Below are 20,698 nucleotides of genomic sequence, written 5' to 3'. Positions count from 1 at the left end.
TCCTGAGACAAATCAGCTGGAGCAGAGTCTTTTCAATCTGCCCCAGTAGGAACCTCAGCTGGAGAAGCGCTGTCCAGGTTGGCTTCTCCCTGTCAAGGCAGTGGATGGACTGCCTTGGGGGTTTGGTTCTTCAACGGGAACCTAGGCATCAGAACCTTGAAGTAGAGTGTTGATTGGGACATCATGAATCCTAAAACCCTGGAGCAGAGACACCTGAGAACATCCCCAGCTGCACCTGCGGCTTTTCTCCTCCCCTTAAACTTTACTGTTGCCCTTTCCAACTGTGAAGCTCATTGATTGCTTAATAGCCCATGGTTGTAAGATTGTGGAGTTCAATCCATGATTACTGAATAGATAATGTATGTTAGCAGACTTAGCTGAGTTACTATGGCAATAGAAAAGCCATTTTATTTTATTTTCATTTCTGTTTTCTTCCAGCTTTTGACAATGAAATGAGGTAAAAAAAAAATCATTTGAAGGCAAAAACTGGCATTCAATTGAATGCAATTGTGTAATTCATATGATAGGATACATGTTTTATTATTTTAATGTGAATATACTCCTTAAAATATGAGCAAAGCTTGTCTTTTAAAATAAAATGCATATAATAAAAACTTTCTACATGCCAATAGGTAGCAAAATGCTTTTTATGTCCAGGCTCTTGGGAATAAATTTACCAGTTCACTTGATATTAACAGAAATACAGAGCAAGATAAAAATTGGATTCAACCACTCATTGGATGTTTTTCGCATTAGAAAAGTTAGAAATTATCTTAATGAATGATATCAAAATTTCTTTAAAGCTATATTAACCTGAACTATAAACAGTAGATTTGATAATGAGATTTGTTAGTGGTAATCTGTTGATATACTTTTTAAAGCATTAATTGGAGAAAAAGCTATGACTTGATGAATTATTAGACTTTTCTAAATGATTCTGTTAAATAGATGGTAGAACTTTCCCTTTGATGGTATTATTTTTTTTTCTTCTTGTGCAGTTACAAATGTTTGAATACCAAAGAAATGAATTACTTTCCTATATTTTCATAACATTTTTATTAAATTGCTAAATATTCTAACAGCTTCTGGTAGGTTGGAAAGTCTTGAAAGTTGTGTAGTTTACCCCGGACTTCCAAAGGAGCATGTGGTTTCAATTAATGGTACATGGTCAGGAGAAAATAAAGCAATGACTTGGAAATTAACTTAGCCTGATAAACTTGTATCTGTAAATTTTTTCAAGATTTATTTATTTGAGAGGCTGGGCAATAGAAAGACCCAAGAAGAGAGTTTTCCATATACTGGTTCACTCCCCAGATGACCACAACTGCCATGTCTGGGCCAGGCCAAAGGCCCAGGAGTCAGGAATGTCTTTGAGGTCTCCTACTTGGGTGGCAGGGGACCACGCACTTGGAACCAGCGTCCTCTACCTTCCCAGGCTTATCAGCAGGGAACTAGATGGGAAACAAAGGAGCCAGGGCTCAGACTGTAACTAGCGTTTGGATATGGAATGCTGCTATAACCTGCTATCCCACAATTCTGGCCCCATCATTGGATATTTAACAGAAACTGCCTTAGCTGTAAGCAACTGCCTAGGTTGCCTTGTACCTATAGGCAAGTGTCACACTACTGGGAGAAAAGCAGCCAACAGCCTGCAGGCATTCTTGCTGCTTAGTCCCAAATTTGTGTTAACTATACCAGTGTGCCAGCACAGTTGCTTTTTTTTTTTTTTAAAGATATGCAGGGAAGTTGACTCCAAGGCTCATGCCAGTCCCAGGCAGGGCCCCATGCTGTTGCTGCTGCTGCCACTACCAGCCCCTCCAGAAGACAGCCAGGGGCCTGTGCCCACAGAGCAGGGGTTTGGATGGGAGGAGAGACTGCAGATTACTGGCGATGGAGCTTGGGGATGTAAGGGAATGGAGGCCACCAAAGGAATACTTCACAGATTTGGAATGACTTCTGGGAGCTTCCAAGAATCAGGCTACTGCACTCACAGGTAAACAAGGAAGCGGAGACCACATGTTTTAGAGGGGAAACCAGAGGGCATGTCTGGATCAGGCCAATGTACCTGCCCGTGTGGGAGACAAGGCCTGGGCTAAACAGCATCATCCACTGCCCACAGTACACACAAGCTAGGTCTATCCACCAGTGTGTTGGGGTAGTGGATGGGCCACACAAGGCTGGATCATGACACCAACCAGCACACTAGAGAACTAGGCATGGGAGCTAATTCTATAGGGGATATGTGGGATCTCCCCTGTGGGTCTGCGATACCCACTGGTTTGCACAAGAGGTGGGGGTAGTTGCTGGCTAAGTTAGGCATGACCATGTAACTCACTGATACTAGAACTGGGGTTGGGAGCAGGCTGGGCAGGCCCAGACCGTAGCACCCATAGGCACACCTGAGAATTGGGTCTGGAGGTGAGCCGGACTGAAGCATACACCAGCACATGCAAAGACCAGACTGGGGGTGGACTAGGCCAGGCAGGGGCCTACCACTCAATGGTCCACATGAGAGCTGGGTCTCGGGGTGGGCCAGGGCTGTACACATGAGAACTGGGTCTGGGGGTGGGCCAGGGCTGTAGCACCCCCTGGTTAGAGGTAGAATGGGTGCAGGCTGGTCAGACAGGGCTGCAGTACCTGCTAGTGAGGCTGAGCAGAGTACCCAATGGTGCACATGAGATCAGTGCTGGGAGTTGGTCTGATAGGGTAACTTGGGAAACTCTCCTATTAGACCCCACTACTACTGCTGAATGTGAGAGTTGAGGTTGGCAGCAGCCCAGGCTAGGCAACTGTACCCATTGACATACCTGTGGGCCAGGTCTTAGTGTGAGGGCCAGGACAGGGTACAGACTGGGCCAGGTTGAGTTGCAAAACCCACAAGTTCACATGAGGGCTGGGCTAAGCTGCAACATCTACTAGCATAAGCTGGCACTGGGGACAGGTCAGGAGGAGGACCCACCAGTGATGAGACAAGGAGAGCCATTGACACATGTAAGATCCAGGACTGGGGGCAAGCCTGGTAAGGGAACTTTAGGCACTCCCCTGATAAGCCACTGTTCCCACTGGTGAGTGTGACAGCTGGGGCTGAGGGAGGACAAGACTGAGCAGGCTGCAACACCAGTTGGGCTGCATTTGAGCTGGGTTTAGGTCAGGGCCAAGCTAGGCTAGGCCATTGCATCAACTCAAATGCAAGAATCAAATAAGTGTGGACCAGCCAGGCTTTGCTGTAGCATCTGCTGACAAGTGCTGGGACTAGATGTAAGCAGTATCAGGCTGGACTATAGTACCCCCTGGAAAGCATGAGAACTGAGCTAGGAATGGACCTAGGAGTGGAATTGTGGGCAATCTGCTGGACTTCAGTTTCCACTGGTGAGCATGGGAGCCAGGGTTGTGGGTGGGCTGGGCTGGACAAGGTGACAGTATCCATCAACATATGTCTGTGCCTGTTTGGGGATGGGTTGGGCTGAGCTAAGCTGCAGCACCTATGAGTATGTATGGCAACCAGATGGGATGCTGGATGGGCTGAACTATCTTCAGCCAGAACACTGCACATGCCAGAACACTCAGGAAAGAGGGTTGGGGCAGGCCAGGTGGGGGATATTGGGGGTTTACTTGACTAGGTTGCAGTTCCTGTTAGTGTGCATAAGGGCTGGGTTTATGGCGGGCTGGGTTGAGCTAGGCTACAGCACCTATCAGCTTGCATGGGAGGTGGGGGTAGGGCAACACTGAGCAGGCAACTGTATCCACTGGAATGTGCATTCACTGGCATGTGCATAGAATGATGAGGGTGACATACTGAACCAAGTGCTGCATTAGCTGGATTACACAAGAGTCAGGTTTGGGGTCACCCTAGATGAGGTTTCTTGATGGACTCCCCAGCTATACTGCTGGACTCAAACTCCAGTCATAGGGAAAAATCACAGTATTCTGTGATTTGTGGTCCAGCCTTGGAGTGAACATATCTGGATTGGGCCTTACTAGTTATGAAGCCCGTGCAGTGGACAGCATGCTCAGAAGCACACAGGAGACATGATAGCCAGGTCATCTAGGTCAGCAGAGGACACTGAGTGCCACGTCAGAGGATGGAAAGTAGAACAGGGTGGACATCTCTCATGGTAAAGCTTTGGCAGCAAGTGTCTGGATCTGTGGATGCACTAAGATAGATTGGGTCAGCCAATAGACATTGGGAAGATTTTCTCAACCCTTGTGCAGTGAAACTAATGATGCCTCAGAACTATCAAACCAAATCAAGTAACACCCTCAGTACATTCTTCCTCACATCGAGGTATCTAAGATGATATCAAATGACTGTCTCCCATTCCTGGGTGCTGAAGTAGTTTGGAGTCATAGAGCACTCCCCCACCGCATCCCAAAGATACAGGAGAAAAAGAAAAAAATCAGAAACATTGTCCTCACCCTCCTTCCTCCATACCTCACCCTTCCCTCCCTAATCAGTGCCCTGCATGGACATACATCCTTCTCAACTATCTAAACAATATTAAAAATAAAATTAGAAAATACAGCAAAAGCACATTTGGAAAATTTTCTAGATTAACATCTATTTGGTGTTAGCTTCTTCGGCATGTTGTTCATAAAGGTGTGTGTATAATCCCAGTTAGAACTGGGGAGGGCGTATATTGCGATTATAGTGTTATCCCATAATCCACAGGGGAAATCCTCAAATTCTTTCTGTGGCCTCAGCTTTCCCAGTGATATAACACGGTTAACGTTCCTTTGTAATGGTAATTGTGGGGGCTGGGAAAATACTTTTTTTTGAAAGTATATCTACTTCTACACAGACTCAAATTTTTTCTCCTTATAAAAATAAGATGCAGTTTAGTTTGTTAGAGATCAGTAAAGCCATATTGAAAACAATGTATGTAAATAGTTGTTTTTAAAAATAAACTTTAAAAAAGAGGAGTAAAGAATGAATTAAAAAGGGGGCAGTAAAGTAAAGCCCAGTACTTGGAGATGGGTGTTTGGGAAGCAGTGAAGCAGGGGTGTCTATTGCACAAATTATTTGGTATTAAAAAAAGTGTTTTTGCATTTTGTAACACTTTTTTTTTTACCAGACTATTACAATATGTAAAGTTACAGATAACCTGAACAGTCCTTTCTGATCTATTTATGAAAACTTTATTTAAACTTAGAAGAATGTGTGCAGCGAGAACATACATATTGAATGCTCTTACTGAATTCACAGTAATTATTTTAATTGAAATTGTTTCTTATTCAATAATTTATCTTCCTCTCAAAGGACCTCATTTCAATTCATGAAAACAGCTAACCTGTTGACGATGGATTACAAAAAAGTGCTTGGGCTCTAGCAAGTTTATTTTTTTAGGAGACAGAGGAAGCAATTTTATATACATTTCAGTTTTCATACTTTAGGCCTCAGTATAGCGTAATGCCACTCTGAGGAAATACTCCGATACAACAAGACACCTCAGACAGTGGCCAACATGGTTCACTTAGGACTGAGCTCATTAGTGACTTGCATCGAGGGACAGAAGGTAAAACCATTGTCTGCAATGCTGGCACCCCATATTGGTGCTGAGCGGAGTCCCAACTCCTTCACTTCCAATCCAGCTGCCTGCTAATGTACTTGGGAAAGCAGCAGAGAATGGCCCAAGTGCTTGGAGTGCTGCACATAAGGCAAGCCTAGATGAAGCTCCTGGATTCCAGCTTTGGCCTCGCTTAGCCCTGGCCTTTGCAGCCATTTGGGAAGTTAATGAGCTGATGGAAGATCCCTTTTTCTTTCCTTATCTTTCCTCTCTGAAACTCTGCCTTTCAAGTAGAAAAAAGAAAGAAAGAAAGAAAGAAAGAAAGAAAGAAAGAAAGAAAGAAAGAAAGAAAGAAAGAAAGAAAGAAAGAAAGAAAGAAAGAAAGAAAGAAAGAAAGAAAGAATTACCTGGCTAATTGTGTTTGATGTCATAATACAAGTTTCTTGTTGTCTCTGTAAAACTATACTATTGCCCTTCCTAGGTAACAGAAGGAAGAAGGTAAAAGATTGTTAAAAACATAGATTTTTTTCAAGAAATGGCTTATTCGAAGTGTTTCTCCTTTTTTCTAAAGATGTATTTAATTTAATTGGAAAGGAAGATCAGATTTAAGGAGAGGAGGCGACAGAGAGACAAAAGATCTTCCACCTGCTGGTTCACTCCCCAAATGTCTCCAACAGCCAGAGCTGAGCTGATTCAAAGCCAGGAGCCAAGAGCTTCTTCCAGGCCTCCCATGAAGGTACAGGGTCCCAAGGCTTTGGGACATTCTACTGCTTTCCCAGATCATTACCAGGCAGCTGGATGGGAAGTAGAGCAGCAGCAACATGAATCAGCAACCACAAGGGATCCTGGCATTTGCAAGGAGAGGATGTAGCCATTGAGCCATTGTGTCAGGTCCAATTTAAATGTTTTTGCTAACATGTCCACTACTATAATGTTACCATTTATTTTACTTCAAAATCTGTGAATTCTGATTCTTTCAGCATTGGCATATTTCATCATAATGTAGTGATAAATGCATGGGTTTTAAAAAGTCATTGGTGGGGGCCCAGCACACTAACGTAGCGGTTAAAGTCCTCGCCTTGAATACACTGGGATCCCATATGGGTGGCGGTTCTAATCCCGGCAGCCCCGCTTCCCATCCAGCTCCCTGCTTGTGGCCTGGGAAAGCAGTCGAGGACAGCCCAAAGACTTGGGACCCTGCACCCACGTGGGAGACCTGGAAGAAGCTCCTGGCTTCGGATTGGCTCAGCTCCGGCTGTTGCAACCACTTGGGGAGTGAACCATTGGATGGAAGATCTTCCTCTCTCTCTTTCTCTCTGTATATCCACCTTTCCAATTAAAATAAATAAATCAATTTTTTAAAAAATTCATTGGTGAAGGATATGTTGTTCCTCTGATGACTTGCTCCTAGTAGCACACTATTGCTCTTTGCAAGGCACATACTTGATTTTTGAGTTGTTTTTGTTACTCTAACTACTATTCAGCTAAGATTCCAGATTTTTAAAAATAAACATATGATTTTTAGTGCAACAGACACATAACACCATATCGTCATTTTTATGTGTCTGTTGTACTGAAAATCAAATGCCCTTCAATTCTGTCGATTTGCTTTCAAAGTGTAGCCTGCAGGTGGCACAGATGGCCCTGCAGCACAGTGGGGAGTGAGGGACATGAATACTCTTAATCAACTCCATAAAACTGGGGAGGATTTCCCTTCTTCTGTTTACACAAGTCTTAGTTTCAAGGCGTAAGAGAAGCCAGCTCAGTGAGAGATACCTCAGTCACTCAAATGTTTTCATTATAAATTATACCATAGCATTTAGCTGTCAGAAGCTTTTAAATTATAAACTAGAGAATAGTCCTAACTAGTAAGCTTAAAGATTATGTCAGTTCTCATTTCCTGGGCATGTGCTTGTGAGTGGGGGAACCCACACATTCCCACCCCACAGGAGCGAGCAGCAAGTCCGCAGGATGAACTTTAGCCTCCCACTTCCATTTTCACGGCTGTCAGAAGCTGAGCAACACTTCAAATGATGTGAGGTTTAATAAAAAATCAATTTTAAACATTTTTTAAAACAAATTCTGAAATCAATTAAAAATGTTTTAAGTGTACTGTTCAAGGTATGTTAGAAATTCTTCATGTGGGTGGTTCTATCATGTTGAACACATTTTTTTCAAAATTAACTTTTGTTGGCTGGAGTGTGGCATAGCAGAAAAAGTTGCTGCCTATTATGCCAGCATCCCATATAGGCACCAGTATGGGTCCTAGATGCTCCACCTCTCATCCAACTCCCTGCTAGTAGCCTAGAAAACACTGGGGCATCTTTCAGTTCAAATGGGAAATCTGGATAAAACTCTTGGCTGCTGGCAACAGCCGGGCCCAGTGCTGGACACTGCAGCCATTGGGGAGTGAACCAGAAAATGAAAGAACTCTCCTTTTGTCCCTCTCTCTCTGTAACTCTTTCAAATAAATATTTTGAAACATTTCAAATTGAATAACATCTTTTTAAAAGCAGGGGACAGTCGGGAAACACTTCAATAGTGGTATGATGGACTTATGACTGACTGTTCATGTGGGACCACCCATTGTAATATTAGAGGGGAAATAAATGGGGGGAGAAAAAAGTTGTGGAGGGGGATGGGAAATCCCAGAACCTATTCAACGGTATCATACAACAATAATAATTTTAAAAAGTAGGGCACAAGGGTATTGTACAGTGGGTTAAACTGATGCCTGTGACGCTGGAATAGCTTGTGAGCACTGGTTCAAGTCCCAGCTGCTCCACCTCTGATTTAGCTCCCTACTAATGCACCTGTGAAGGCAACAGAAGGTGAACTTATTGTCCTTGGCCCCTGTTGCCTACATAGGAGACCTGGATGGAGTTCTAGGCTCCTGACTTTGGCCTGGCCTAGCCTGGCTGTGGTATTTGTTTGGGGAGTGAATCAGTAGATGAAAAATCTCTCCAAAACTCTATGTAACTCTGCCTATAAATAAATCTTTTTTAAGAAACAAAGTTAGGGGCAGACATTTGGGTTAGTGCTTGAAACACTGAGGTTCCATACTGGAGTGACTCTGAGTTGGATTCCTGGCTCTGCCTCCTTGCTAGCTTGTCAGTGCAGAACTCGGAAGGCAGTGGTTGCAACTCAAATAAATGAGTTGCTGACATCCTACACAGAAGACACAAATTGGGTTCCTGCTCCTGGCTTCAGTCCCTACCCAGTCCTGGCCACTGTGAGCATTTAGGGAGTGAAATAGCAGATGGGAGCAAGTTTTCTCTCTGCCTCTCAGTGTTTCAAAGTGGTATGCAATGGTGTAAACAAACAAACAAAAAAAATCAAGAAAAAGAGAAAAAGGTAGGATGTGGGAAGCTGTTTGGGGATTTTTCTTCCAAGAGAGAAAATCAATTCCAACTACTGATGTGATTCTATCATAAGAGATCACAGTCATGGGGATGACTTCAGAACCAGAAGAGAGCACAGATCTAAAGCTGTTAATGCTGGGCTACACCCCGCCTGAGAGATACAGAGGGTAGTGACCCCTGAGATCATGCAGACGACACCCCGGTGGCCCTATCATCCTCTCCTGCCAACAGTCAATGTCTCGGGTGATGGTGGTAGCAGGAATAGCTTAACCCAAGACGGAAAACTTGGAGCTCACTTAGGCAGTGACTGGTCTTCTCTTCCTCTCTCCCAAACAATGTAAACCAGGTTTAGGAAGGGGGAAAAGCAGAAAAAGGGGTGCAACAACAAATCGATGCTAGAAAGAGACCTAGATCCTGCTTCCTCACAGGGGTTGAGCTGGAGAATACCTTTGGGAGTTAATATCCTTAGTACATAAGTAGTAACTTACTAAGCAAGGAGAAGAATCATATGGGTCTTCAAAAAGTGGAAATGTGTATTAACAAAAACTGTGTGAGTCTCACAATTGCTTTTTACTAAAATAAACATATCTTTTAATTTCATTTTTCCATAAATGTACCTTTGTGTGTTTTATGTAATAAGGATTCACTTATTTATTTGGAAGCAGAATTGCAGAGAGAGGCACACACGTGCGTGCCTGCTGTTAGACTGTGTAGACCCCCGACACAGCTGCAATGGCCAGGGCTGAGACAGGCTGGTGGCAGGAGCCAGAAGCTGCATAGAGGTTTCCCACACGCTGGCAGAAGACCAAGCACTTGGGCCATCTTCTGCTGCTTTCCTGTGCACATTAGTACGGAGCTGTGTCTGAAGTAGAGCACCGGAAGCTCAAACTGTGTTTGTATGGGATGTTGGCGTCACCAACGGGAGGCTGCTATGCGATAACACCAATCTTTGTCTGTTCTTATAGCTAAGCCACATGATTTTTCCTCATAACTGAGTCACAGAATGGACAGTTTTATCCCATTTATGTGGTGGAAATAGACTATGTGCATCGACAGTTTGCAACCCAATGGCTCAGGATGGCATTTTGTTAAACTCTATGGCTGAGAGCACACCTAGAGTAGAGATTATACTGAGGACCTCAGAGCCCTTTGCAAATAGATTCCACAACGTCAGTCTGTGAGACCAGCCTGACCAGCCAGTGCATTCAGATCCAATCCTAGACTGGCTGCTTCAAGCCCTTGAGTTTATACCTTCCAGTTTAATTAGAAAGAGTTATGTTTTGTTGCTTTTATTCATCAATCATTAATTGCTCCACAGTGTTTTTAAAATATTATGGTAGGCAGTGTTCACTGCTTACTATATTATCTTAGGAATTGCTTTCAGCTGCTAAGAAAGACCTGGCTATAGTGGTTTGAATAAATTAAGACTATTTGCTCATGTGAAAGAAATCCCTAAGTAAGGCAGCCAAGAGTGGTCAAGTAGCTTCATAGAGTTATTGGGGTCAAAGACTTCCATTCAGTTCACACTGGCCAGAGCTGGATCATCAGTCATTCCCAGATTATCTGATGAGGCAGGCTTATCAGTCTGGATTTAGCTGAGTATCTACATTAGCTTAGCTCAAAAAGAAAAAAAAAAGGCTTATAGGTTATTACTGACTTACAGAATCATGAAATAAATAAAACTACTTTGGGTTGGATTTTTCTAAAAGAAAATTATTTATTCACTTGAAAGGCAGAGTTACAGAGAAAGAGCGAGAGAGGGAAAGACAAAGAAAGATACCTTCCATCCACTGGTTCACTCCCCAAATAGTCACAATGGCCAGGGCGGGGCTGGTCCAAACCCAAAGCCAGGAGCCTCTTCCTGGTCTCCCATACAGGTGTAGGGGCCCAAGTACTTTGGGCTGCTTTCACTGACTTCCCAGGTGCATTAGGAGGGAGCTGGGTCAGAAGTAGTACAGCCAGGACTCCAATGGGCTCCTATATCGGATACTAGTGCCACAGATGGCGGCTTTACATGCTATGCCAGAGTGCAACCTTCTGGATTGGATTTAAAGGAGCACTTGTCAAGGTCATTCCTTGACACTGGGCTGTCAAGACAGCTGATACTTCAACATAATCTGGACTCTGTTGATCAAAGGGTGAACTGCCCCTTTGTGGCTTACTCACGAGGCATACCTCCTTTGCTATAATAGTGATAGTTTATTTTTTGTGTTACAGTAATTGGGCCAAAATATGTCCAGACAGCTGGCTAGCAATTATTTCTGCATTCTATGGACTAAATATTCCCTACCAAATCCACTTGTTGAAATCCTGCAATACTATCATCACCCCCAGAGTGATGGTATTAGGAGGTGGAGGCTGTTACAGGTAATTAGGTATTGAAGCTGAGGCCTTGAAGGGATTAATGTCCTTATAAAAATAACACAGGAGGGCTTGTGCTCAAACATATTCCCCTCCTCCCACTTCCCTTCCTCTTTTCCCTATCTCTTCCACGTGAAGGTATAATGAAAAAAATGTGTAAATCGCAAATCAGGCTCTCATCAGATACCATATCTGCTGGCACCTTGACTTTTCAGGCCTCATGAACTTGAGAAATAAATTTATGTAGTGTATGCCATACAATCTGTTTTTTTGATATAGCAGCCCAAACATGAAGACTAGGTATGGCTGATGGTATTTCCATAACAGATCAGCATTTAAATTAGCGGACCGACTAAGGTTTATGACTCTCCTCAGTGGGAAGACACAATCAATCTATTGTGGACCTAAATAGTGCAAGACAAGGAAGGTTAAATTGACCCTCTGCCTGACCACTTGGAAATCATTCATTTTGTTCTGCCCTTAACACTCAGGTTCTCAGACCTCCAGACCCAGAGAGAGCCTGCCTCATCAGACCTCTGGCAACACCACCAACTTTCCTGGGTCTCTACCTTGCACACACAAGACCATGGGATTTCTTTTTTTATTATTATTATTTTGCATTATGTTACAGTTTCATAGGCTCTGGGAATCCCCCCCACGCCCCTCCCCCCTGGTGGCTTCCTCCACCTTGATGCAGTGACCATGGGATTTCTAAGCCTCTATGATCATTGTGAATTAAAGCCTTACCATAAATGTCCTCTTTTTTATTTATTGGATTTTGTTTCCTGTTGGCTCTGCTTCTCGGGGGAATTTTGACTCATATAATTGGCAAAATGGATGTCTTTAATCAGCTTCTATACCTGCATAACTTGATTTATGATTCAGGTCTTGCATAAGTGCATTTGATAGGCAGGGCCTAATCTGTATCCAGTAGCCTAGCTACAAGAGTCTGGAAATACATAGACTACTTAGCTTCCCAGCTGTGAGGTACACAAAAACCGACTGCAGTTGGCTAGAATACCTGTTGATTTTTTAAAAATTATTTTACTTTTATTAGAAAGATATACAGAAAGGAGGAGAAACAAAGAAGAAGATCTTCTGTCTAATGATTCACTCTCCAAGTGGCTGTAAAAGGCCAGAGCCAAGGCAATCCAAAGCCAGGAACCCGGAGCCTCTTCTGGGTCTCTAGTACCTGTGTAACGTCCCAAAACAGTCCTCAACTGCTTTCCAGGCCACAAGCAGGGAGCTGACTAGGAAGCAGGACTGCCAGGACATGAATCAGCGCCCATATGGGATCCCGGCACTTGCAAGGCAAGGACTTTAACCACTAGGCTACCGTGCTGGGCACTAATACCTATTGATATTAAGTGAGTTCCCAGCATCTGCCAAAGGAGACTTGGGAAGCAGGCAAAGAAACTGAAAAGATGCTTTGGCCGCAGGAGCAGGCACATAGCACAAAGACAGGGTTTGCTTATCATGAAAGCAGGCTGGGGAGGGCTACTGGGTCAGTGTTATGATCTGTATTTTATTTAGCTCCTAAGCACATGCAGATTTATTTAAACATCAAAGTTATAGGTTGATTGAAATAAGAGAGGGGAAACATAATCCAATTATGGTGTCTAGGAGGTGGGACCCAGTGGGAGATCCTTAGGTCACTGGCAGCCTAAGTTGAAAGGTGCTTCTCATGGGAGGATTGTTACAAAAACCTAACTTGGGAACAATTTAGTCTCTTGATTCACTGCATGTGCCATTCCTCTCCACCTTGCTATTCATTGCTGTCACAGAGGCCAAGCAAAGAAGGCTGCCTTATCTTCAACCTGGCCTCTAAAACTGAGAGAAAAGTGAACCTTTTCTCTTGATTTAGTTAGTTGTCTCTGGTATTTCATTATAGTAGCAGAAGGCTATTTAATACAGATAGCAACAGGAATGTCTGCAGAAATGAACTCCAGGAACCCACTCTATCTGTGATGAAGTATGAAACAGATGGACACATAAGAACGCAATTCTAGTGCCTGATGTGATAGCCTAGTAGCTAAAGCCTTCTCCTTGCACGCGCTGGGATCCCATATGGGCAACGGTTCATGTCCCAGGGGCCCCATTTCCCATCTAGCTTCCTGTTTGTGGCCTGGAACAGCTGTTGAGGATGGCCCAAAGCCTTGGGACCCTACACCCACGTGGGAGACCCAGAAGAAGCTCCTGGCTCCTGACTTTGGATTGGCTCGGTTCGAGCAGTTGCAGCCACTTGGGGAGGGAATCAGCGGATGGAAGATCTTTGTCTCTCCTCCTCTCTGTATATCTGACTTTGCAATAAAAATAAGTAAATCTTCTAAAAAAGTGAATGCAATTCTAGAAATAAAAAAGGAAAAATACGGTTTATCAGAAAGGAAAGATGAGGAGCTGGCACAAAGGCTCAATTGGTTAATCCTCCAAATATAAGCACCAGCATCCCATAGGTACTGGTTTTGTGTTCTGGATGCTCCACTTCCCCTCCAGCTCTCTGCTTGTGGCCTGGGAAAGCAGTCAAGGATGCCACAAAGACTGGAGACCCTGCATTCACTTGGGAGACCTGAAAGAGGTTCCTGGCTTCACAGGACAAAGAGAAAGTTCTATTTCGGGACTTACTAGGGAAACTGCTTACCTTCCCCACTCTCTGGAGACTGGCCATACACTCCAGCCACCTGACTTGTACCTGGCCCTGAATCCAGAGCCTGCTTTGATCCCAAGCACCCAGCGGAATTCTTTCCAGTCTCCTTCATTATTAAACTGGCTTTCTTGCTCAGGCTGGTTTCCTAGTGAGGTGAAGAAAAATTTTTCTACAACTACAGGGCAGAGGAGCCCTTGGTCCTTCTATCTTCTCACTGTTCCATGTTAGGAGCCCCAGACTTCTGGGCCTTAGAGTTGGCATGCCTGACAACCTGTTGCATTGCAAAGCCTGCCTTGGGCAAGCAGGGCCACAGCAAGCAGGATATTAGGCCAGAACATCCTGTGTAAAACAAGCGGAATAGAACCTCCACTCTGTTCCTGTTCAGATGATTAGTTCCTTCCCTATTTCAATATAGATGATTAGTTCCTTCCCTGCTTCAATGAAGATAATTACTCCCAGGACACCCCTCCTCTTCCCGTCCTCCCCTAGAGAAGAAGGTACATATATGAGGAGTAAAATAAAGAGCGAGAGGCGCTCTTTTCCACCAAGTACGTGTGTCCGTGTGTTTCTTGGGCCAGCAGCCCGGGGGCTAGCAGCCCGGCATTCCCAGTCCACCCTCAGGGTTTGAGCATCGTGTCCTGCAAGTCGGGACAGTCCAGTTCTGTTTTCCTTGGTACCTGTCCCTGTCAAGAGACCCAGGAAGGCAAAGACGGAGAAGAAACACATATTGGGTATAGGAAAAGGTGCAAGGAAAAAAATGCTGCTTTGGGAGAAAGTTCATCAGGGAGAGCAGGGATACTTCAATTACACTATTTGAATCCTCTCAAAAATTCCAGGGATAAGCATGATGCTATTCTCAACTTTCACATTCAAGGAGGGGGTGCAAGGCACATTAAAGGATTTAGGTTTAAGGGTTGCCAGAAATCCTACAAAACAATGCAGAGGTTGGGCCTGATAGCCCAGTGGCTAAATCCTAGCCTTGCATCCACTGGGATCCCTTATGGGTGCTGGTTCATGTCCCTACTCCACTTCCCATCCAGCTTGCTGTTTATGGCCTGGGAAAGCAGCAGAGGACAGTCCAAAGCCTTGGGACCCTGCACCTAGGTGGGAGATCCAAAAGAAATTTCTGGCTCCTGTTTCCTGGCTTTGGATCAGCTGTTTCTGGTCATTGCGGCCACTTGGGGAGCGAACCAGTGGACAGATTTTTCTCTGTGTATTTCCTTCTCTCTGTATATCTGCCTTCCCAATAAAAAATAAATTTTAAAAATATAGAGCTATTTAGTGTTGGACAGCCACTAGGAAACAAAGGCAGAACACAGATTTCCAAATACATTAAGCTGCATAAATAAATTAGAGCAGGGGAAAGTCATTTGTAATGTCTATAACTATTAACTGGCCAAAGATTTTTGTGTGGTATAAAGAAATTTTATAAATAAAAGGTTTAAAGTTGATTCTTATTTATTTGAAAGGGAGAAAGAGATCTTTCATTCACTGGTTTTCCCAAATGATCTCAACAGGTGGAGCTGGGTCAGGCTGAAGCTAGCAGCCAGGAAATCGAACTGACCCTCCCAGGTGGGTGCCAGGGCCCAACTCTGAAAAATCCTCTGCTGCCTCCCAGGGCACACATACGCAAGAAGCTGGATGGGAAGTGCAAACAGGACTCGAGACGGGATGTGATTGTCCTTGGGTGCTTTAACCCGTTGCACTGCAAAGCCCACTATTTCATTACTTATTTTTTTAAAAAGCTTTATTTATTTTAATGGAAAGTCAAATTTACAGAGAGGAGAGACAGAGAAAGATGGCTCACTTCCCAACTGGCTTCAATGGCCAGAGCTGAGCCCATCTGCAACCAGGAGCCCCCTTTGGATCTTCCACATGGTACAGGGTCCCAAGGCTTTGGGCCATTCTCAACTGCTTTCCCAGGTCACAAGCAGAAAGCTGGATGGGAAGTGGAGCAGCCAGGACATGAACTGGCACCCATTTGGGATCCTGGCACATGCAACGTGAAGGTTTAGCCACTAGGCTACTATGCCGCATCCCCATTAATTATTTTTTTTTAAAATACAGGGTCAGTGCTGTGGTGTAGTAAGGGTAACCTATTACAACACAAGCATGATTATGGGCACCAGTTCAAGCCCTGGCTGCTACACTTACTATCCAGTGCCATGATAATATGCTTGGGAAAGCATTGGAACATGGCACAAGTGTGCTTGGGCCCTGGGAACCAAAATAGGAGATCCAGAGGAAGCTCCTATCTCCTGTCTTCCATTTGGCCATGTGGCCTGTGGCTCAGCCCTGGTCACAGGGGTGATTCTGGGGAGTAAACCAGCAGATGGAAGATTCTCCTTGCCAGTCTCTTCCACTTTCTTGTAACTCTGCCTTTCAAATAACTAAATAAATCTGTAGGAAAAAACAGACATGGCTGGTGCTATGGCATAGCAAGTTAAGTTTCTGTCTGTGGTGCTGGTATTCTATACTGGGTCCTGGTTCCTATCTTGGCTGCTCCACTTCCAATCCAGCTCCTTGCTAATGGCCTGGGAAAGCTGCAGGAGATGGCCTGAGTACTGGGCTACTGCATCCACGTGCAATACCACAAGAAGCTCCTGGCTCCTGGCTTTGACCTGGCCAGCATCCAGCTATTGTGGCCATTTGGGAAGTGAATTCATAGATGAAAGATCTCTCTTCCCCCTCTCTGTAGCTCTGCCTTTATATATATATATATATTTGTAAATAAAATCATTGTACTCAATGCTCTCGTCTCCCTATGTAGTCATTCTTGGATAGACATACTTCTTCAACAGTAAGACAAATACATTATTTACTAACAGGAAGCCCGAGGAGGAGCACTGCCCTGGAGTCAGGTTGCTTGGTTCCCTCTCCTTTCCACTCTGGCATCTCAAGTGAGCTCCCCACATCAGGCCTCCCGGCCGGGCCAGTGCCAGGTGTTCGTTCACAGATGTGACTGGGGAAGGGAAGGCCTCTTCGTCAGAGAAGGGAACTTCCCCCGGAGGCCCATGGGCCAGCCTGAGTCATTGGGAAACATCCCCTCACATGCAGAATTTGCCAGAACAGGACTTAAGTGGTTTGTCTAAAGTTTATTTTTCACAGGAAAAGTTGAAAATTCAAATAGAAACGGAAAGCCCTCATGTCTCCCGTCGACAATTAAAGCCATCACGGCTAACTCATTATTTCAGATCCAGGCAGAAATCGTAATTTAGGTAATTTTCACCAAAATTATAACAGCAGAGTTCATGTACCTTGAGTGTTTCAGAATCAACTTTCATTCAGCTCAGCAGCCTATTTTCTGACAATTTAATGCATTTTTCCACAGATTGGGAACTTTAACCTTGACGAGCTGCATAAATGCTGCGATTATCTCAATGTCAATATTATGTTTAAAAATAATCTTGCCTATCATAAAAGGATCTTACATAGGACAGCCATGCACGTATGACTGGGTCATTTACATTTTTCTGGCATTCACTCTGTTTTGACATACTCACTGCAGAGCAAGTGTGGGGCTGTTATTACAGGCAGCTTCCTACCAGCTCCAACCACATTCTCTGCTACCCACAGCCAGGGGACCTGAGAGGTTCTCCAAACCTGTCACTAATGTGGAAAAGGACACTGGTCCAAAAGTATTGATTTACTAATGAGATTCCCATCTGTTAGTGCAGACTACAGATTCAGACCATGGACAAGAACATGGCATCCTATCTGCCACAGACCGCACACGTGTGTCCATCTAGAACACGAAGCTTTCTGAGGTGACCCTGACTATACTGTCAGAGAATGACCATTTATTTTTACTGGAAAGTCAGATATACAGAGAGGAGAAGAGACAGAGAGGAAGATTTTCTGTCCACTGATTACTCCCTAAGTGACCTCAATGGCAGGAGCTGTGCTGATCCAAAGCCAGGAGCCAGGAGCTTCTTTCAAGTCTCCCACGTGGGTGCAGGGTCCCAAGGCTCTGGGCCGTCCTCGACTGCTTTCCCAGTCCACAAACAGGGAGCTGGACGGGAAGCAGGGCCACCGGGATTAGAACCAGTGTCCATATGGGACCCTGGCACTTTCAAGGCGAGGACTTTAACTGGTAGGCTATCGCACCAGGCCCAAGAATGACTATTTTTTTAAATTCACTTTTTGAGAAGCTGCTATGTCAAGGTTTAAATCCTAAAACTTTTCATTTGAGGCAGTTTGGTTTGGTAGTATAACTCAGTTCAGTGGCATGGAGACCAGTGCATGCCAGGGACTTGTACTTTGCTGGAGAAGGTTGAATCCCTTCCACAGAGCATGTCAGGGTTTGAGGAGTGATAGACTGAAGAGGCAAACTGTAGCAAGATTCTATGCTTGCAGCCCACAGACAAAATTCACTACTTTACTCATTCTTTTCAACTTTTGTGGACCTTGAGGCATGGTAGGTTAAGCTGCCACTTGGGATGCCCACATCTTGCACCAAACATCTAGAATTTTGACTCTCACCTCCACTGCCAAGTAGCTTCCTAATAATAGGCCTGGGAGGCTGCATGGCGGGTTCCTGGGTCCCTGCCATCCACACGGGGATGCCCTGAGGGAGATCCAGGGTCCTACTTTTGGTCTGAGCCAACATCAGTTGCTGCAGACATTTGGAAAGAAATCGGTGGATAGAAGATATTTCTCTCTTTCTCTGTGTCATTAAACTTTTCAAATTAATAAATTAAAACTAAATTTTAGTGCTGGCATTTTGCACAGCAACTTGAGCTGTCTCCTGCATCCATGTGGGTTGCTCTACTTCTAACCCAGCTCCTTGCTAATGTGCCTGGAAAGGCAGTAGAACATGGTCCGAATATTTGTGTTCCTGTACTCACACAGGAGACCTGAAGGAAGCTCCTGGCTCCTAGCTTTAGTCTGGCCCAGCCCAGGCTGTTGCTGTCATTTGGGGAGTGAACCAACAAATACAATACCTCTTTCTGTCTCTCCTTTCTGTAACTCTACCTTTCAAGTTTGTATTTAAAAAAAATCGCAATGAAAAAATCAATGTGACACACAGGAAAACAGAAATGACAAACAGTGATATAAATGAAAAATTATTCTCCTACCTACCCAGTGGTATGCATTATAAAGTCTCATTATAAACTGTTTTATAACATCTCATCTTTTTTTTTAAAGATTTATTTTATTTTAATACAAAGTCAGATATACAGAGAGGAGGAGAGACAGAGAGGAAGATCTTCCATCCGATGATTCACACCCCAAGTGAGCCGCAATGGCCGCTGCGCGCCGATCCGATGCTGGGAACCTGGAACTTCTTCCAGGTCTCCCACATGGGTGCAGGGTCCCAATGCATTGGGCCGTCCTCTCCTGCTTTCCCAGGCCACAAGCAGGGAGCTGGATGGGAAGTGGAGCTGCCGGGATTAGAACCGGCGCCCATATGGGATCCCGGGGCATTCAAGGTGAGGACTTTAGCCACTAGGCCACGCCGCTGGGCCCATAACATCTCATCTTATGTGTATGCTTTTTATTCAGCCAAATGGCATTTTCCCCAGATACCTTCTGCTTCCAGCTTTTAAACTATAAAATGCCTTGACTTTTTCAAGTCAGCACATACATATCTATGAATCATCTACCTGTTCATTCAACAAACACTAAATACTATGATATGGTCTCCACTCTCACGGACTTGCATTGTGAGAGCACACCCAGGACACCCACACCCCACATCAGAGTGCTGCGTTCAATCCTGACCCTGCTGCCAGCCCAGCTTCCTGCTAATGCCTGTCCTGGAAGGCAGCAGTGAGAGCTCCAGCACATGGGTCCCTACGTCCATATGGGAGAACCAGACTGAGTTTGGAGTTCCTTGCTTCATTGCTTCAACCTGACCCAGCCCTGGTTGTTGTGGCCATTTGGGGAGTGAACCACTGGATGGAAGATCTCTCTCTGACTATCTCATTCTCTGAGTATCTCTCAAAAAGTAAATGAATAAACAAACAAAAACAAGAGAATTGCAGGCCAGAGGCCCTGGGATATGAGTATTGCTTGGCATCTTCTAAAAACTAGGAGAAGGCTGCGGTGACTGAAGTATACCAACAGCATGAAAGAGGGTGAAGCAAGCCACATGATGGTATGTGTGGTTTTGCTTTTTAAGTACCTTTTAAAAGTTTGTGGTAAAATACACAACAAAATGTATCATATTAGCCACTTTTAAATGTACAGTTCAATGTGACCACTGTCCCTCTCTCAAGCTCCGAACAACGAGCATCCTACTTTCTGTTTATAAATTTGTCTATTCCAGATACCTCATTCAGATAGTATGTGTCCCTTTCTTTGTAATTTGAATTATTTTAATGTCTTCACTTATCAGAATTTCCTTCATTTTTGAGACTTACAAATAGTGTATTACACCCATACCTCACATCTTTTTTTTTTATTCTTTCTTCCATCTATGGACATTGGGTCATCTACCAAGAACAGTACTGTTACGAACACTGATATACAAGTACTATTTAAGGCCCTGCTATCAATTCCATTGCATCTGTAGTATTCTCAGAAGTAGCATTTCTGGGTCATATGGAAATGACTCATTTTACTTTGTGATGACTCACCATACCGCTTTCCCTGTGGTCATATCAATTTGCATTCTCCTAGCAACTGCACAAGCAATCCAGTTTCTTTTAAACCTATTTGAGAGCCAGAGAGAGTGAGCGACACAGCCTCCCCATTCATCCATTCTTCAAATGCCCACTACAGCTGAGCCAAACTCAGGAGCCAGAAACTGAATCGACGTCTCTCATACAGGTGACAGAGGTCAACTACATGAGCCATCACCTGATACCTCCCATGTAAGCAGA

This window comes from Ochotona princeps, chromosome 9 (assembly GCF_030435755.1).
Source record: "Ochotona princeps isolate mOchPri1 chromosome 9, mOchPri1.hap1, whole genome shotgun sequence".
NCBI lineage: Eukaryota > Metazoa > Chordata > Mammalia > Lagomorpha > Ochotonidae > Ochotona > Ochotona princeps.
Note: the sequence above shows the minus strand (reverse complement) of the source record.